Source organism: Cydia pomonella, chromosome 17 (genome assembly GCF_033807575.1).
Source record: "Cydia pomonella isolate Wapato2018A chromosome 17, ilCydPomo1, whole genome shotgun sequence".
Classification (NCBI taxonomy): domain Eukaryota; kingdom Metazoa; phylum Arthropoda; class Insecta; order Lepidoptera; family Tortricidae; genus Cydia; species Cydia pomonella.
This window is the reverse complement of record NC_084719.1, coordinates 6,905,132-6,925,777: the sequence shown is the minus strand read 5'-3', so window position 1 is coordinate 6,925,777 and position 20,646 is coordinate 6,905,132. Positions and strand designations below refer to the sequence as shown.

General features: G+C 36.9%; 1 protein-coding gene across 7 annotated transcripts in view; it reads right to left on the bottom strand.

The window, feature by feature from the left end:
• Positions 1–20,646, bottom strand: part of LOC133527226 (limbic system-associated membrane protein-like) — a 96,577-nt gene that overhangs the window by 73,690 nt on the left and 2,241 nt on the right. The window lies entirely within an intron of this gene.

The window sequence follows — 20,646 nt, the reverse complement described above, 5'->3', positions numbered from 1 at the left end:
TTTACGCCAGAATACGGCAAAGCAGGTACCAAATTAAACCAAATGAATGAATTTGCAATTCCACAGCTCTTTTGGAAGTGATAAATTAGTACTTGGTACTGACTATCGATTTGAGGATATGAATAGAACTATAGAGAGCTTATCTTTGCACGAGTCCTATTGGAAGTATAAATTAATACAAAAAATAGCGGGAGTATCCAACAGATGCAAGTATTTATTGAAATTATCGCTAAGTATATCGTTAAAATCATATTTTTTATGAAAACTTACTTACATTTACCATCTGAATCAAACGAACATACAAATATAGTATACGCCATACGCCTATTAAAAGTCTGTCAAATCGAGCCATTTATAATCGTCTGTATTGTCCCTATCTGTCATATTGAAATCTGTGTTTGTTTGAAAGAGACAAAATAAAACGCTTTCACTAATAAGGGATAGTGTTCATATATAAGATTTTGGATATACTATGTCTCCCTACAACACGAACAAATAAATAAAACGTAGATTGTACCCCTGAAACGATAAAATATTTATTAAAAAGTTTGAAAAAAATATTTTTTAAGATTTTTTCTTTTTCATACATATTAAAGATTAATTTCAATTTACGCTATCATCAGTGTAATTGCATGTCACGCTTTACATAAAAAAAACGTAATATATTTCGTCTTAGAATAAACTTTCAAGTGTATTTATTTAATTAAACTTTATTGCCCCAAATATGTATGTATCGATGGCGTAACGTGACGTACGCGTTTGCGTTAAGTCTCATTTTGTATGCGATTTTGAGTTTCCAAAACGTTCCGCTTGGCGCGCTATTTCTAAATCCCATACTAAATGAGACTTAACGCAAACGCATACGTCACGTTTCCCTATCGAATAAATTTACACTAGGGGTACAGTTTGCGGATCCAGCCTACAGTTTACTTTATTTCTCCTGTTACAGGCCACACTCGTTATATCTATAGTTTGGAATACAGTTGGCATTGGAGGTATTATAAGTACTAAAACACACTGTCTTATTCATTTCTCACACAATATAGAGGTCATCAACATGTGTGGAAAGGTAATTAGCAAGTCAAATGCGATTTCCTCCTATCCGTCATAGTTAACAATAACGTTACGTCCGGAACTGATGCAAATGTGGATATTTCAGTCAATGTAAATATGTGGAATGATTACGTAGTAGTATCATATAACAGCCGTAAGAGCTTATTGGAAACTGTAATCTAGCTTTAAACTTGCCTTTAACGTTTGGAAGATATCATTCTCGTGGCATTGATCTTGAAAGACTGACTATTTCACATCTTCGTTTAAGAAATGACTTTCATCTTTATAATGAATTAGCCAATGTCCAAAGAGTTACTTTTAGATAAGTGGTAGGTACTTAGTCTTTACAAATAGCACAGATGGATTAATAGATGGATTTGATTACCAGTGTTGACTTGCGAATGTTGGTAGCGTTTGCGCTTTGAAAACTTAATAAGGTATATGCAGTTAAATCCCGTCCAAGTGAATAATAATGTATAAAAATCGTGAATGTTTAAACCTGTGTTTTGGAAAACTAGTTAGATTTTGGAATCCGTGTAGAATAAATTAAGTATCCATATAGTAAATTATACACATAAATAAAATTCACTGAATTTTCACAAATTTAGCGTAACATCAAAGAGCATGTTATAAATCGTACACAAACATTATAGATGGTTAACTGCTGTGTAATATTCGAACTCATTTCGGTTGCGAACAGAGCATAGGCGAGTATTTTAAACCTACTCCAGTATAAGTTGCGATATTTGTAGCAATAGATAAATAAATAATACTTTAAGACATACAGGCCAATTCGATTTTTAGATAATAATTCTCATTCCAATATGATACTGATTTCTCAGGGTGAAAAGTAACGTTTTTTTGTTGAAGATTGATAAAATTCGCAATTCAGCAGTTCCTCTAAAGAGATTGGAACCATCTCATATTGGAATGATGTCAGATCCATGTTAACTCAGTATCACATTGTATTGTTGGAATTGGCCTTTTAATTAAGGTAAATGTGGCAAAGACCGTCTATCAGGAAAGATCGTCAACGAGCTGTTTTATTTATTACTCTTGCGTTGGCACGCATACTCTAATCAGCCGAAATTATATTTTCTATCTCTGCCTTAAGTTGCCATTTTATATATGTAAGTATAAATTAAATTAAATTTTAATTTGGGGCAATGATAGAATATAAAGTTCACATTTACAATAGCCAATAATTCGACTTTGACAATCGAAGAATATATAATACTCTTTATTGGCACAGCTCAGTAAAAATACAGCTTAAAGAAAAAACAATTTGTAGAGGCAACAGGCGGTCTTGTCCTTTTAGAGACAGACAACCTTCCAAACAACCTTTGGATAGCGGAAACAAAGCATTTAATTAAAAAAGGTAGGTGTTGTAGATGTTGAGGAATCTTATTCATCTACATATATTGATCTTGCTCAATTAATGGCGCTCCTACATTGGCTGTTATTAAATGTTTATAACATCGTGTGACAGGGACAACATTATAATATTGATAGTATTTTATTATGTTGTCCCTGTCACGCGGTGTTAAGTATATAACATTTTATAACAGCAAACGTGGGAGCAGTAAAATTTGAAATTCGTAGTCAATGTGATTCATTCATTACAAGGCAAAAAGTCCATAATGAGAGCGTATTTTATACTGGTTTGCTAGAGCGGCTTTTCCGATTTAAGCAGAATATCTACACCCCAGCTTACCCGTATTTTGAAGCGTCACTAATCAGGGTAATACAATATTAATAACCTATTATTATCCTATTAATTATGAATGATGTATCCTAGTTTAGAGCATCTGTTAATACGCGTGTTATAATAGTTATTATTGATCGGTATCTCAAAATAAACATGGGGAGGGTAAACACGGCTGCTAGCCGTGCGTACTACAGCCACCTGGCAGAAGTCGTGCGGACGGGAAAAGACCGAACCGACTGGCCTCGATTCCATGGCGAAGAGGACGCTGTCTCTTGTGGGACGCGACTTGTGTAAGCACCTGTGCTGCGTCCTTTGAAACTTGAAATTAAAATCTTTATTTCAGGCAACTAGTGGCCCATAAATAAATACTTTAAAAGTAACATACATATCATAACAATATATTTTAAAACTAAACACTAGACTCCGTTGGTTGGGCCACCTTGAGAGAATGGACGAAGATCGGAACGTAAAAAGAGCGTACCTGGGTCGCCTAGCAGGAGGACGTCCTATCGGACGCCCTTGGTATCGCTGGAGCGACATGGTGGAGGCGGATCTGCGCGAGCTTCGAGTCGACAATTGGCGAGAGGTTGCACAGGACCGAGAAAAGTGGCGCTGTCTTGTGTCGGAGGCCAAGTCTCATTTTGGGTCGCTGAGCCAACGGAGTAAGTAAGTAGTAAACACTAGAAATCACATTATGCTTGCGATGTATTACGCTACCCCGCAGTGCCGAAACTTGAGGCGAACCACGCGGTGTGCTGGTTCAACGGCGGAATCCACCCACATACTCCATACTAAATACTCCGCCCTGGAGTCAAGATATGGTTTTCGTACCGGTGGCAATAGAGACCGCGGGGCCAAGGGGCTCTGAGGCTCACCGCCTGATAGCCGAAGTGTGTTGGCGTCTTCGGGAGAGGGGATGAGACGATGAGAGCTTTGGATCTTATAGGGACTTTTGAGCGGTTTAGAGTTTGAGAAAAGTTTACACAAAAATCACATGGAGATCCTAGAAAGAGACTTTTGAAGTCAGTCGACGACTTTTAGTGTTTAGTATCTATCATCTAAAAGGATGAATAAACTGCTAAACAACCAGTGTCATCGTATTCGTTTAAAGAAACAATACTTTACAGTTCAATGTTAATCTCATGAAAGAAACATTAAGTGTAAGTAAATATTCTTTATTGCACCAAAATTTCGGTCCGCCGTAAGCAGTGTCCGTAGCCTATGTACGCCTGCAACTCCAGAGGAGTTACATGCGCGTTGCCGATCCTAACCCCCCCCCCCCCTCCCCCCGTTACAACACAATTCGTTCGTGACAATTATACATTTTACATACATGTAAAACTACAAATATTTTTTAAAGGAAACCAGGTGACAACGGGAGTACGTTTTATCGGTAAAAAGGTAAAAAAAAAAAACAAAAAGAAAAAAAAGCTAAGGAAAGAAGAAGCTAAAAGGTGTATTGCATAATTAGAAATACGGAACGAGTAATTAGCACTAGCAGCTGCTGCAAGGGGACCAGCAAAAACGATAAGCCAAACTATGTCAATCTGAATCACCTATTGCTATCGATATTCCCATTTCTAAAATTACTGTTTACTACGGCTTTATACCACAATTAGTTTTGTCACATATTTGACATATATACCTTTGTACGTGTATAAGTCTATTATTCTTTTAACCTACGTAGCTTCTGGTTGTTTGCTTCTCCGGCCAGTTGCAAAAGATGTTTAAGTCAAACCAACTCCACCTGTGGTGGCAGTATGGTTCCATTTTTCACTATTTTCACTTGTCACTATGCCCGTCACTTTCGCGCTTACATACTTGTTAGAACGTGACAGGCATGGTGACAAATGATAAAAAGCCGACCATCTTAGCCCTCCTGGGTCCCTGGGCTTACGCTCATTTTGGCTTCGAGTTGGTGGCTACACTATACGAAGAATACCTATACCTATATGTATACTAAGTATACTTCTTATACGGAATGTATCCCATAGGCAAATCCATTGTATTTTACGTTCATATGACCTGTAAGTAATACCAACGTACATTTTCCTTTGAGACCAAACCCGAAATTGCATAAAAAATCATATATTTCAACTTATCATATTTTCTACGAAACTATCACGTTTTTTGGCTATTTCCAGGTTCGTGACATTGAAGAATTTCGTCTATTAACGTACCTATCCATTTATCATAGTGTTAAAAACTTAGCATGTATAAATTAATCACGTTTCCACGTCAGCGACCTCTATAAATATGCGTAAAGTTGGTACGAGTTCAGTTATTGCATAGTTCCGCCGGTGAATTTTGATTGATCATACATGCGCAATGCCTCGACTCTACGGCATCGTAATTTTTACTAGCGCCGTGATGGAATTTTAAAATGAGTTCACAAATATGTAGCCGCCTTGGCTGTGACTAGAATTTTGTTGCTTTACTTTAAAATGTTATACAATAAAATACAAAATAATATTCTTTATTGCACAGCTCAATATAAGAAAACAAACAAAAGCAGAGGTAAACAACAGGGAGTCTTATCGCTAAAAAGCTTGAAGCTTTTAGTCACTTTTAGTCCGTTTCGGCTTATAGTTATAGTAGTGGTTCAGAAATCGACGTACGTGGCTGATATATTGTGTATATGTCCACTGAAATAAATTAAAATCAAAGTATTAAAAAAATCTTAATAGGTTTTTTCACTTATATAAGGCGCAGGGTAGGGCAAGGCATTCTCCATACAAACCTTGCGCAAGTTTTATTCGTTAGTTTTGGCACTATAGCATTTAATTTCATTTTTTGCTTGTATATGTTGGATATACGCAGAACTTGATGTAGACATTTTTCTTTAAAAAAAAATACAAACATACAAAAAAATAATAATTAAAAAAATATAATACAACAAGCATTTAAAATTTGGTTTTTATTTTTATTTATTTATTTTAGGGATAATAAACAACTATACAATATAATGTTACATTTAATAGTACAATTAAAATTAACGTAATGCACAGCCAAGGAACATATGCTTCGAAAAATAACAGTTAATTATTCTTTGTAGATGCTTATTTAAACAGGGGAAAAAAGGTATGCTATGTTAATTACGTCATGCCTTATATAACAAACAGGTAATGAAAAGAAATGAAGTGTTTGCTGAGGTAACAGCCCGATTCGAAGAATGATTAAGACACGTTTAAGATTTTTGAAAGATCTGTAAAAGATCGATAACTAAACGACATATCGAAATTGACCTTTATTTCGATTCCGCTGTGATCCCAATAAGATCTATCTACGATATTTCTAGCGTCAAAGTGACATTGGTTGCCCGAATCGAGCTGCTTCTGTCAATTTTACGACATACAAACGATATCTAAATGAGAACTTATCTAAACCAGAACTTATCGTTATCGTATCTCATTCTTCGAATCGGGCCGTATATATGTGCATTCGTTGAACATTGTTGACAAATTTAGATGCAGATTCAATCTTTAACTGAAGCCCATTTAGTGTTAAAAAAATAAAAATAACCATATTAACTAAACCTGAATTTTTTATGCGAAATTAAAAGTTTAAAAAGAGTGTTTAAAAAGAGTGAAAGGCACCATTTTAGTCTCGGACTATTAGTGCTTTCACTGCGTTCGAGCGCCGAACTAACCTCATCTGTAATGCCTACTTTCATCCCTTGGTTAACAATCTACTATTGTTTCATACCTACTTTGATGTTTGAAGTAAAAGTGGGGTATACTCAAATCGATACGAGTAACTTAGTCAGCCCACGCTTATTTACTAAATAATTATAATTAGAGTGTTACAGAGCAAATGTGTTACACCAGGTGTAACGGGCAAATGTGTTGCCTTCGAGCAACACCAGGAAGGGAGTCGGCATTTGCGCTATTTCCCCTCTGCCGAAGCACATGCCCAAATGGGCACAGCGCGGTGCGTGTTTTGACTCGTCCGTACACGAGAAGAGAATTGAGGTGTGCAAGATTTGTCTTTGACGTGTGATTTTATATATATATGTGTGTCATGGTGAGTGTGAAGTGCGACTGTGTGCAGGTTTCTCCCGCAAAACATGGCAGAACGATGTATGTGGCTCCTCCCTTTCCACTAGTTTCCACGTGTTTGAAACCGGTGTTGCTCGAAGGCTTTTGCATACAAATCAAGATTCTACAGTACAAAGTTAAAAATCGCAGCACCTGACGTCGGTCCGAAGTGCGGAGCAGTGTGATAACAGCCTTACAGTTATAAAAATATAATTAAAACCGTCAACTTCACATGTACAAGTTTCTACATCAACGTCAACTGAATATATACTCTAATCTGTAACATTTAAGACTCAATTTCCGTTAAAGGCCTTTCTCTTTTCACTTGGAATTCATTACCTATGCCGCTGGTTCCTTACTAACCTATATTTTAATTACATTCATTTATTTTAATTTGGCTCCTTTGAGTCAAGTCTTGAAATAAACTCATTTAATTATGTAGCAATTAGGAATGGAATACATTTTGGCTGCTGTCGAATTGAGGCTAATATGAATTTGTAACCTAAAATAAGGACTTAGTAATACTAAGTCCTAATTAGGTTACAAATGCACAAAGCCACAATACTACGTATTCACTAGAATAATTGTGCCTGTACTAACAGGCAGCATCAAAAGTAATGGATCAGACTACGCGTCAGAAGTATCTAAAATTCTCTAGTAGCTTAACAAAAATATATAAATCCCTGTATGTCAAACAATAAAAATGACTGTGACCTGTAGAGAAAAATCTCTATTTTATAAAAAAAATCCTGGATGGCAGATACTTTTGGAGCATTATTTAAGACGTTCACGGACAGTCCGCCGAGAAACGTAAATGGAGAGCCTCATGATATGGCACCACGTCTGTAGCCGATAATTTTTACTTTGATAAAACCGCTATCCCATACACAGACGACGACTTTTCATAGGAGTATAATGAAGACAAGTATCTTGTGCTGTTTTAAACACATCAAAAGGCTTTCGAGTATCACAGCAACATCTTCAAAGTGACTTATCGACGTTAATGCATCATCAGTATAAGGCCATGACGCGACGCTGCTGATGAGGACGTTATGGCTATAGACGAGATGCCGTATCACGAGTCTCTGACATGTATGAAGATGTAAACTGAGCGGTCAATATGTGGCCACGGCTGTAACGTCCATAGACGGGAAAACATCTTGTATGGGATTTACCTGTGCCACAATAGGAAATTACGAGAATGGCGCTGTGTCTGTGAACGTGTTAATAACTAACTGTACCTACTTGATGGTTCTTAGCTGTTGTGCTAATTTCATTAATTACGGGAAAAAACGTGTTACTTTTAGCAAAAGGCAGCTTAAATAATATAACATATAGGTATAGTCCTTTATGTCGCGTCTGACAACGGCGACCTTTATAATTTCCTATGATGAGCACGTGTATGGCTCGCAAAACCGATCTTAGTCTTAAATGCCCGGTCGCACTGTGCACAATAAAGCTGCCCCTGGTCGTTATATGTGTATGCGTAGGACGGCTTAGGTCGAGACTTCCGTTGAAGGCGCTTTTGGTCCACGTATATATTACAAAGATGTATATAAGTAATTCCATGTCAACATAAATAGACGATTATTGAGAATCTAAATTAAGTAGGTATGTAATCATATTGTGAATCAAGTCACAGTGCAATTAAATTAGCCACGACCCGCATTTGAGCGCAATCATGTTTGTTATAGTTTCTATTTTCCTCCGTGAGCTTCTACGGGTTATCGTCTTATCTATTGTTTAAAAACCGCAAAGGCGCGTGCCACTATGAAAAAATGGGCAGGCCGCATAGGTAGCGTTTATTGAATTACTACTCTATTGAGCACGGAATAAGATTCATTATGAACTAATACAGAATTCTAACAGAATAGCTGTCTGATCTCTATTGGTGCGTCTAAGGTAGGCGACTAAACGCTCTCAAACCAGCTTAACTTGTGACACATACCAATGTTTAAAACAGCAATATAGCCAAACACGATGACTATTCGATTCAATATCACCGTATACGAGACGATCCTTCACACGGCACGATTTTTTTCACGTATGCGGTCTTCCCGTATACAAGCAACTTTTTATTTTGATCATGGAGTGGGCAAATGCGTTTACGCATCGTCCCCCCGGCCACGGGAAGGCCATGATGGGAGATGTGTGAGACGCGCCGCTCCTGTCCCCTCTCTCCTGCCATTCGCCCTCTTTGCCGTTTGCGAGAGCGCCATGGGATCAAGCATACTCCACCATAGCCCGAATAGTAGCAACTGCACAGGCAGGCGGGTACAGACCCGCGCGCGTCTCGTATAGGAGAATCGTGCGAACAAAACAACTTGTAGTATGTGTACTAACTACGCCTTACCTACACACGTGCATAGCTTAGTATACAATGGCATGTACTTGTTATTTAAGACGTAATTAAACGTATACTCAAGACCAGATAGTTCTCCTTTCACGCCCCACACACAATAAAATACAAGCACCATTGAGAATCGCGTTCGATAAAATTATCTAGAAAATCTCATATCCTCGATGGCAAAACTCCACGGTATACGGTGAAAAATATGTATCGAACACGCATAGACGCCGTGTGAACGATTTTCAATGATTCCATACAAATTTCAAATCAAATCAAGAAAGACTATATCATCGCCACAAATTACCGTCACAAATTCTAAAGTCGCAGTTAATTCGATACCTCCTATCCCAAGGATACTGAGATGCTGATATTGAAGAACTTTTGTAGATTACGTAAATCCAAAACTGTATGGAACTACGTAATTTTTTTTTTAAATACTACGTTGGTGGCAAACAAACATACGGTCCGCCTGATGGTAAGCAGTCTCCGTAGCCTATGTACGCCTTCAAGTTACGTGCAGTTATAACTTTGGACCACTCTCCTGTAAAATCCGGATTTTTCACTTGCCTCAATATACTTAAGAGATATCAAAATGACCCCTCATTAGTGCACGCAAGCACTGATAAGTCATGTCAAAATCACAACAATAACAAATCGAGTTGGAATTCAAAAGTTCGAATTTTGTTCCAGGCCATCTATTCATACATTTGAACGACAGAATGTTTTCCAAAACATTCAAAGCTAAACTAAAACGTTCACAATGATGGCTCAGCGATTTCCGAATCGGCAAACAGCAAGGCAAATAAATGGCTCATACTGAACGGCTACGCGGAATGACGTTTTTAGGGTTCTGTTCGGCTTTGCAATTTGGTTGAATACCTGTCGCCACAACGCAATAGTATATTATTGCAGAGGCCGGGAAAGGGCAATTCGTGGATGAGTTTGAATTTTGTCGGACGACGCGAAGCGGAGTCGGACAAAGAAGACGAATCCACGAATTTTTGTTCCTGCCGAGGTAAAATAATCATAATTTAAGCGTCAACCAGCACTCAAATCGAAACTTCACATCAAAAAGGTCAAAAACAATTTCCCTCTTTATTTTTTTAAAGTTAAAGTATTCAGCCATTCAGTACCATTCAATATAATTGTACAATATAAGCTGTATTTGCACGCATGAGATCCTTGAAAAATAGATAAAGGTTATATAGTCTTTGATTTTATTAAGCAGTATTCGCACGATCTTAACCGACAGTCTATCACGACTCTATCATATAGCTTGAAATGATGCTGAGAGGGTCGTGTAGATGCAGCCCGCGGCTATATTAATTGACTGTTTGCGATTTTCTTAGTGGATACATGTTTTTTAAAAGTAAAATACAATATAGTAATAATTTCCCGTCTGCTAAAACACGGCTATAATGGTTTGAATTTTTTTAAATTTGATTTTGACCATAACGCATAACGCAGTCCGCACCAAAAAATACGAGGAAAATCGTTTCATGCTGACAAATGGAATGTTTACAACGTTTCCCGCGCCTGGACTTCCGATGATGGAAAGAGGAAGATGCAGTTCTTGTGCGCCCCAGAATGTATGACTCATGTATGCAGTATGTCGGCAGTGGAGTATTTGACGACTGTAAATTTAATTCTAGTTATTTCAAATTTACAGTCTCATACATAAGTTACAAACATCCCTTCTATTTAATATAAATATGAAAGTTATTATGTATATCTGTATGTTGTCATACTCTTCACGCATAAACCACAAAAGCAATAAGATAAATTTTGGTATTGACAAACTTTAGTTTGTTATATTCTATTACTGCACCTTCAAATAAACTAGACGTTTCTTTGAAGGTAACCGAAAATAGAAATTAAATGCCCTAAAGATTTTATTCATAAAATTGTGTCAATGCAATTTTGCAGATCGCTGTACATTGTAACAAGAACAACGCTGTGATAGATTTAGTGCGGTTTGCACTACGCACAATTGACAGTGACTAACGTAGCTCTAGAAAGTATACAATGAAATTTCCGATTCAATAAATTTTAGAAAACGCTTTTACGATTACAAACAGTTTAGTAGGTACAACTGACCATTAAAACATGCCGTTTAAAGCGAGTTAAGATTTCAAGTCCTTAAGTAGGTACTCGCACCCCGCTGACCCCGCAGCAAAGATAGAAAAAGATGGTTGCAGTCTGCACTGGCGAAATACGCCGTAGATCTGGCATGGCCAAGAATGCTATGGCGAACCTCGACAAGATCTGGAGGAACAGAATCATTCGTCTTTCAATCTAGGTGCGCTTGACTCAATCTCTGGTCTTCTCGATCTTTGTATACGGTGCCGAGACATGGAGCTTGAAAAGTCACTACTGGGTAAAAATCGACGCTTGTGAGATGTGGTGTTGGCAAAGACTCCTACGCATACCCTAGACGGCTATGAGAACTATTAAGTCCATCCTAGAGGAGTTGAAAAGCATCACACGGCTCTCTACAATATGTCAAAAATGCTTCTTTGATCTCAGCTTTTTTGATGATATTATGCGGTCTAAGAAGCATGACCTCTAACGGCAGATTATCTTGAGTCAAATGAACGGCAATCGTGCGCGAGATAGTCTGATGCTGTGAAGAGGGTTGGTTGGTGGCAACATGTATTGCATGTCCCATATGGATATGGCCTTTGACCGCACACTATGGTGAAGGAGCATATATCTTCAGCAGTGAGGGACCGAGGAAGAAGGTTGCAGTCTCAGGAGATTTCAATCTATATACATCATACTAAAATTTCGTGAGATTTGACTGAAACCATTCTTTTCCTACGTTTGCTGCGGGGTATTTTCTGGGCAAAATAATCGTTCAGCTATTATCTCAAATGGTAGAGTAAATTGAACCGTCAACGAGTTTTACTCTTGAATGCAATCCGTAAAGATCGGCTGCGGTTACTCAATAAAGTGATCCTGTCAGGAGACTTATTGGATAAAACCGAAAATTTAACACTGAGCAAATTTCAATGGAATCCAGATAGGATTAAGTCAATTAGTGGGGATCAGTTTTACACTAGACACGTTTTCTATAAGTATTTGTAGTTAAACGCTACGTTTAACGTAAGTTATACTAAAAATATATCACATATACCAAGATCATACAAAATAAAATCCCTTAGCAGGATTTAACCCAGGACCATCTGCTTTGTGAGGGGTTACCGACTAGGCTACCGTCTAGGCTAGGGTGCCTTTAAGACCGTTAATACATTCACTGCTAACCTAAGGTTATAGCGCTACGTCGTAGCCGATAACATAGGTTTCCCGGTATGTAGAGGAAATGCTTCTTAGAGGCAAAACGACAACGTGTCGTGATTAGCACTGAATGGCATTAATACTTATACGGCCCGATTCGAACTTTAAGATACGTCAAATATTTGCTAAAAATACGGATTAGATATGTCAATGTCAAAAGTGACGTTTTGGACGATTGACGAATATGCCGATAGGTAGAAACACAATGTGTCTATTACAAGACTAAAGCCTATAGATTGGAACAGTTTAATAATTAAGGTATATTTTTCATTATGACTGTATGCACTCCTCTAACTCTTAAAAAAGGGCGCTCTTTACTTTAGGAGGATTGACTATGAAAATAAACAACCAGTCACAAATAAAGCCAATATATATTAAAAATAATCCCAAACCGTTATATATAATCCCTATAAACACTTCAATAACGTGGTGTAGAAATCGCCGCTCCCGGTACAGCGCCATCTCGCGTGATATTTGGTAAAAATGCGCTGGTGGCCTAGCGGTCCGGAGGTCGCGGGTTCAAACCCCGGCTCGTACAGTCAGCATCAAAAGTAGCGGATGAAACAACGCGCCAAAAGTATCTGATATTCCGGATAACTTCTCCATATATAGATAAATTTCTAAAATTCGCGTTCAAAAGTATATCTTTTACAGTCATAGTTGTACTATATTAAAGACATCAGTTTTTGTTAAGCTGTTACAGAATGGTAGTTACTTATGAAACGTTATTTGATCCGCTACTTTTGATGCTGACTGTACCAATGAGTTTTTCGGAACTTATGTTCGAAATATCATTCGATATTTACCAGACGCTTTTCGGTGATGGAAAACATCGTGAGGAAACCGGACTAATCCTAACAAATCGCTAATAAGCGTAATATATATATAATAATAATAAGCTCAAAGCATTACAACGTACCATTCACACCACAATGACCAGATTTCGAAAACATCACCCAAGGTCATGTGTTCAGAGATTGACGCTACCGAGGAAAGAAGGTGGAAGAGGACTTATCGACATAACAAACTTACACAACAGACAGATAACAACATTAAGACATTATTTTTTTACTAAAGCCGAATGTTCCACACTACACAAAGCAACATTACAGAATGATCGCAAGTTAACGCCACTAAACCTACAAGATAGTACAACGCAAAAAAATGAAAACCTTACAGACGACAAGACAAAAATCGCTGAATGGACTAGGAAGTCTCTCCATGGCAGACATCGTCATGACCTTTGCCAACCTAATGTCGACAAGGAGGCGTCGAACGCGTGGCTGAGGCGTGGCGAACTGTTCCCGGAGACTGAAGGGTTCATGTCGGCGATACAAGACCAGGTAATAGAAACCAGAAACTACCAGAGATACATAACAAAAACCCTGACCAACGACTCATGTAGAAAATGCAATAGCTGCCCGGAAACTATTCAGCATATTACAGGTGCGTGTAAAACAATAGCCCAGACTGACTATAAACACAGACATGACCAAGTGACAAATATTATTCACCAAAAACTCGCTCACCAACATCACTTTATTACTGCTATAGAACCCCACTATAAGTATAGACCTGAAAGTGTACTAGACAACTCTTCAACCAAGCTTTACTTTGATAGAACCATCCTCACCGACCGAACCACCCATCATAACAGGCCCGACATTACGCTGATAGACAAAACTACTAAAACCGGATTCCTCATAGACATAGCCGTCCCTAATACACACAATTTACAAAGCACTATTGCTGAAAAACTAACAAAATATATTGAACTAAAAGACGAGATATCCCGCATATGGCATTTACAGAAAGTAACAATAGTACCGATTGTCCTATCTACAACAGGCGTGATACCAAAACAACTCCACCAATCTTTAAAGACTTTAAAACTCCCGGGGAACATATACAACCTCCTCCAAAAAACAGTCATTCTTAATACATGCAGATTAGTAAGGAAATTTTTGCAAACTGATCAATCAACCGCTGCCTCAACGATACCGACACATGAAACCTCAAATATCCCTACGTCTGCACAACCAGCTACACAACAAACAAATGAAGGTGTACCATAGAGTTACCTGAGATGCACTTGGCTTCGGCCCGTGCATAGCAGTACGCCGGTGAAAACCGAGAAAAAAAAAAGATAAAAAGAATAATAATAATAATAATCGCTTGTTTAACGCAAATAAACGATCATTCATTCATTCATTCATTCATTCATTCATTCATTCATTCAAGGCCTAGTTTACCCTCTGGGTTGGAAGGTCAGATGGCAGTCGCTTTCGTAAAAACTAGTGCCTACGCCAAATCTTGGGATTAGTTGTCAAGCGGACCCCAGGCTCCTATGAGCCGTGGCAAAATGCCGGGACAACGCGAGGAAGAAGAGTTTATATTAAAGTAATTGACGGAAGTGTGGACGCGAACAATGACACAAGTTTTAAAACCCCCCATCTCTCCGTTCTTTTTCTGTACTAAGTCAATATAATCCTAAAATGTATAATAATAGTACTAAGTATTATAGAAATGATATTTATTATTAAATTGTATTGTTTTTATTTAAGCTACAGACTTAACTTGATTATTCAAAAAATAAATGTCGAACATGCCCACGAGAAAAATTAATTGTATTTTCTACATATTAACCAGATTTAACATACAACTGTTCTAATGGTTAACAAATAGAGCCTCTCTTAGGCTATAAGAAATATATATACTCTTTGTTTCTCTAATCAATAACCCACCAAAAACATTCTGTAAAAAACTAGCCAAGTCTCGATGGAACTGCTTGTTTATCTCTAAAAAGTAATGAAATCTAGACAAAGTCGTGCCAAGTCTAAGGTTGCTTACTGCGATTTCTTTATTATTATTATAGTTAATGTTGTATGACTTGGCCGCAGATAATAAAAAAAATCTCGTTGATGCGGTCAAATCGACTCTTTAAATAAGTTTTCATCTCATATTAAGCGAGACAAAAAGTAAAAATCTAACGATATCAATACAAAACCGAAAACACACCCTTCCCACCACTATTAACTATTTTTAATTTTTCTATAACACGGAACCTCGCACTTCTAATGCAATTCAGGCCCATTTCTCATGGCACATAAAACCGTACGAAAAGCGAAAGAAACGCCGTTTCTGTGTGAGCATTAGCATTCGGTGACAGGTGCGATCGGTACCGTACCGACCCTTATATAACTTATATTTTTGTTCGACAATACCAGGGAGAAGTTAAATTAATAAAGAGTGTTAAAACGACAGTGGACGAACGCGTGAAACTGTCTTTTCATATAAACGTTTTCCCGACTATTCTCTCTGGATATTAACATAAAACAGTTATTTGCGATACAAGTGCGAAAAATAGGAAATTCGTAACGAGTGGCGATAGATTAAAACACGACCGAAGGGAGTGTTTAAAAATCACCGCGAGTTGCTAATTACCTATTCGCACATGTATCGCACCACGTTTTACAGTACATATGACCCTTTTTTTCGACATAGTTACATAATGTGCTAATTTACGCACTAGTGTGGAAAAGTAGCACCATAATATGTACAGTAAAATATTTTTTCACTATTTCATGTAAGGTAAATTCGTTCTTAAGATTCTCGGCTCTGTCTTTATAAAACTCAACTTCGTTTCGTTTTTTAGCTTCGATGGTCGGCCCTTCAATTTTAAAAACCTTTATTATGTACCTGTTGCACAAAATACTATATTATGTTTATTGTAATGTTGTATTTGAGACAGCCATCAGCTAATAATTATAAATAGCAACGAATGCAATTTTTCATTCGTACAAAGCTTCAACGCAAAAGGCACGCGTTATATAGTGGTTATCACTCTGTTTCTTTACTTCTCTTTGCCAATGCTAAGGCTTATTTTTTATAACAATTTTATTGCTGTTTTAGGTGGTTCGGGATCCGTCACGAATGTAGCTTAATTTCACGACTAAGAAAATGCCGTTAATAACTTGACTTGAAAAAAGTTTGGGTTTAATAAGTCACGTCACAGTACACGAGGAATTTTATGAGCGGATTTCGTTTTTTGGGTATATTTGCGTGAATTTTGGTATATAGGTGATATGGAGCTACAAAAATAACAGTAAAAAAACAAGTGCGTGTCAGGCCACGCATAATGTAGGGTTCCGATCTTGTATGGCTTTTTCACTTACGTTCGTTAATATTTTTTTTTGTACAGTCAGCATCAAAAGTAGCGGATCAAATAACGTTTCATAAGTATCTACCATTCTGTAACGGCTTAACAAAAAGTGATATCTTTGATATAGAACAACTAAGACTGTAAAAGATATACTTTTGAGCGCGAATTTTAGAAATTTATCTATATTTGGAAAAGTTATCCGGAATATCAGATACTTTTGGCGCGTTGTTTCATCCGCTACTTTTGATGCTGACTGTACGACCGGTTTAAAGTTAGTGGGATATTTTTTGGACTATCATCGCGATTATTTTCAAACGTATTAATGACTTACTAAAAAAATTGAATGATGTGCTACACGTTGATTTTTATAGAAAAAATGTTTTTACATTTCATTATTACATGTATTTTAACTTTTAAACTAAGCAGTGGCTCACAAAATGAACCTATTAGTTGCAAAAAAATTTAATTATATACCTATCGACAGACAGACAGACATGATGAAAGTATAAGGATCGTTTTTGCCATTTTGGCTACGGAACCTTAAAAACGTTTTTTGTAGGTACCTATACTTCCTATAGCGTAGAGCGTCGCTCGCGCTCGCGATGAATGCGTAGGTGCCTTTTAGTAATGAATATGCCACTGTTGCCTTTTGGTATGTAACTCGTGAGTATGATGAAATACAAATACATGAGTTAACATTTAAGCAAACATTTAATTACTCACACATATTTGTGTTAAGCACAAATAAATAGTACCTAAATGTACAAGCTTCCGAAACAAATACTCCTTGTCATAATACAAAATGTTTTACTGGTCTGCATATTTTATACTCAGCATGTTGCGGTGAGTTTCGACAGTCGATGGATGATTCAGTACTTTGACAGATATTTCTTTATTTTTTAGGGTTCCGTAGTCAACTAGGAACCCTTATAGTTTCGCCATGTCCGTCTGTCTGTCTGTCTGTCTGTCCAAGGCTTTGCTCCGTGGTCGTTAGTGCTAGAAAGCTAAAATTTTTCATGGATATATAAATCCATAAAGCCGACAAAGTCGTACAATAAAATCTAAAAATTTACTTTTTTTTAGGGTACCTCCCCTACACGTAAAGTGGGGGTGAATTTTTTTTTTCGCTTCAACCCTAGAGTGTGGGCTATCGTTAGAAAGGTCTTTCAAAACTAATAGGGGTTTTCAAGAAACATTTTTTGATATAGTGAATATATTCGGAGATAATCGCTCCGAAAGAGGGTGTCCCCCCCCCTCTAACTTTTGAACCATAGGTCCAAAAAATATGAAAAAAATCGTGGAAGTAGAGCTTAAGAAAGACATTAATTGAAAACTATAGCGGACATGATCAGTGTAGCTGTTTTTGAGTTATCGCAAAAAGTTTTCCCTTCATAGTAAAAAGACTTACTTTCATTAGGTACTGATTATGCAAATTTGCCTATTTGTTTAGCTCGGGTGAAAGGTACCGTTTCATCCCTTGGTTAACAATTTACTATACTTTAAACTCCAGTTTAGCTTATTGTGACGGAAGAGTAACTACGGAACCCTACACTGAGCGTGGCCCGACATGCTCTTGGCCGGTTTTTTATAATATAAGATTACTGGCTTTTAATGGCACACTAACGTAAATAGAAACTGTACATTTAACAACATTTTAGCTTAATAATCCTAGCCTAGTGAGTGGTGACCCTGCCTACAAAGCAGGCGGTTCTGCAGTGGCAGCATGATTCCATGTTTATCACTTGTCACTATGCCTGTCACTTTCGCGTTTACAAATTTGTTAGAACGTGACAGGCATGGTGACAAATGATAAAGAGCTGATCATCTTAGCCCTACTGGGTTCGAATCCCAGTAAAGGGCATTTTTATATATGTTTATCACGAATATTTGTCCCTGATTTATGGATGTTATCTATGTAGTAATATAGTGTTTATATCGTCGACTAGTACCCACAGCCAAAGCTATGCTTAGTTTGGGGCTAGCGGCCTGATGCGAAGTTTAAGATACGTCAAATATTTGGTCTAGATACGATATGGATAGGTATGTCAATGTCAAAAGTAAGGTTTTTTTAAGAAACGTCACTTTTGACACTAACATATGTATATCCGATCCGTATCGTATCTAGACCAAATATTTGACGTATCTTAAACTTCGAATTGGGCCATACGTCTATCTATTTTATATATTTAATCACCAAATATTTATTTTATTTTAATTATCTACATGACACTGTTTTCACTTTAGAAACTGATAAACATGGCGTAAATAAATAAAAAGACCTTCATACATTTTACAAAAAAAAGTATCGTAGCCTTTCTACATAAAGTGCAAGTGCAATTTATAATCTAAGTAAATAAACATTATTAGTAGGTATATGTAGAACTTTAAATAATTGTAATACGTACTATTATAGTATTATTTACTAATATAATATTATTAAACCTACTCACAAATTATGTAATTCTATTTATTGACAATAACAATATACATAATGGATATATACAGATGAATACTATAACTAGCTTATATCTAAAATAGGCCCTTGAGGCATTGTACCAAGGATGCTGGCGGCATTTCCTCGTTGTATCGCAATACTGATACGATACTGGTATATGTATAATTATGAATATATCTAGGATTTTTACACTCGTTAGAATGAAAAAATTATGGGGTCCATGGGGTCCCAGCGCGCACAACTTTTTTTGCAGAAATTGCAAAACGTCTAGTTGACGTTACTGGTGACCGAAGAGCTGGCGGCTTCCTCGCACAACGTATCAGCATTGCAATACACCAGCATCCTTGGTACAATGTCTCAAGGTCATATCCATTATGTATATTGTTATTGTAAATAAAAAGTTTATTGCAAAATGTATTATACTTATTATATACAGTTTTTGTCTCTAAAACCTAATAGAATTGTCTGGGGCATCGTCCCCAGGACGCTTGCTACATTTTCCCGTTGCGTTGGATTGCTAGACTTAGCCGTTGAGCGAAACATTCCCCCGCAGAATGGAATGCAAATATATTATTTAAAACTATATCGTCGGTAAAGTGTGTACACCTACTAAATCCATTTTTCAAATTTATTTCTAACTTGTCTACAAAAATAGGTAAAAATAACTATTTTCAATAATGGATTTTGCAGACACTTACACTCTTAGCCAACGATATAAATTATTTTGAAGACGTCAACAACTATACTACCTACTACTACTAACTTCAAATTTGCCTTTTACTCAATCCGCGAAAGTCACAGATTACATTACTTGCCAGAAACCATAAGCGATAATCATTGCCAAGCGATGAAGTAAATCCTTAATAACACTATATTAATAGTAGAACTTAGACTTGAATCACTATTTGTGAACCTAGTTCGTGTAGGAGTTGAATCGGAATTCGGAACGTTCTCGATTGTTTAATCTTCAGAGGAACCTAGTTTGCCTTTAACTTTGGGAACCACTGTCCTAAAGGGGGACACCCGGGACATGGTTTAACTTTGATGGTATTTATAACTATTGCGGCTCTGACTGTAGCTAGCCTAGGTCTGAATATAATTATAATCTCTGAATTGCTAGTTTCTACAATGTGTTTGTCCACGTATAGTGGAGCCGTTAACCATGTATAGTACTATAATTTTTATCGACAAATCACCACCCATGTCTAGGTTTTTCTCAACCATTTTAAAACTGCACCATTTCAAAGTTTGATGGTGCCATACACTATGGCACTTGGTTAATGTACCAATCTGCCTATTTACCTATCGCACATCTAAAAAATAATAATCATCTGATAGCTTATGAATTAAGGCATAAATTTGAAGCATAAATGTCATAAAGAATTTTCCACAATTACTCGATAATTAATAACAAAAATAAATAACGTGTTCAAAAATTTTCTTTTTTTTACATTTTATCTTTTTTTCGAAAACAACGTCATTGACTTGCATTTTTTATTGTTAAATGATAGAACAGGATATCAGCTAAAAGTTGACATCAAAATGATAGCCCTAATTAAAACAGTTCACAAGTTACACGAGTCC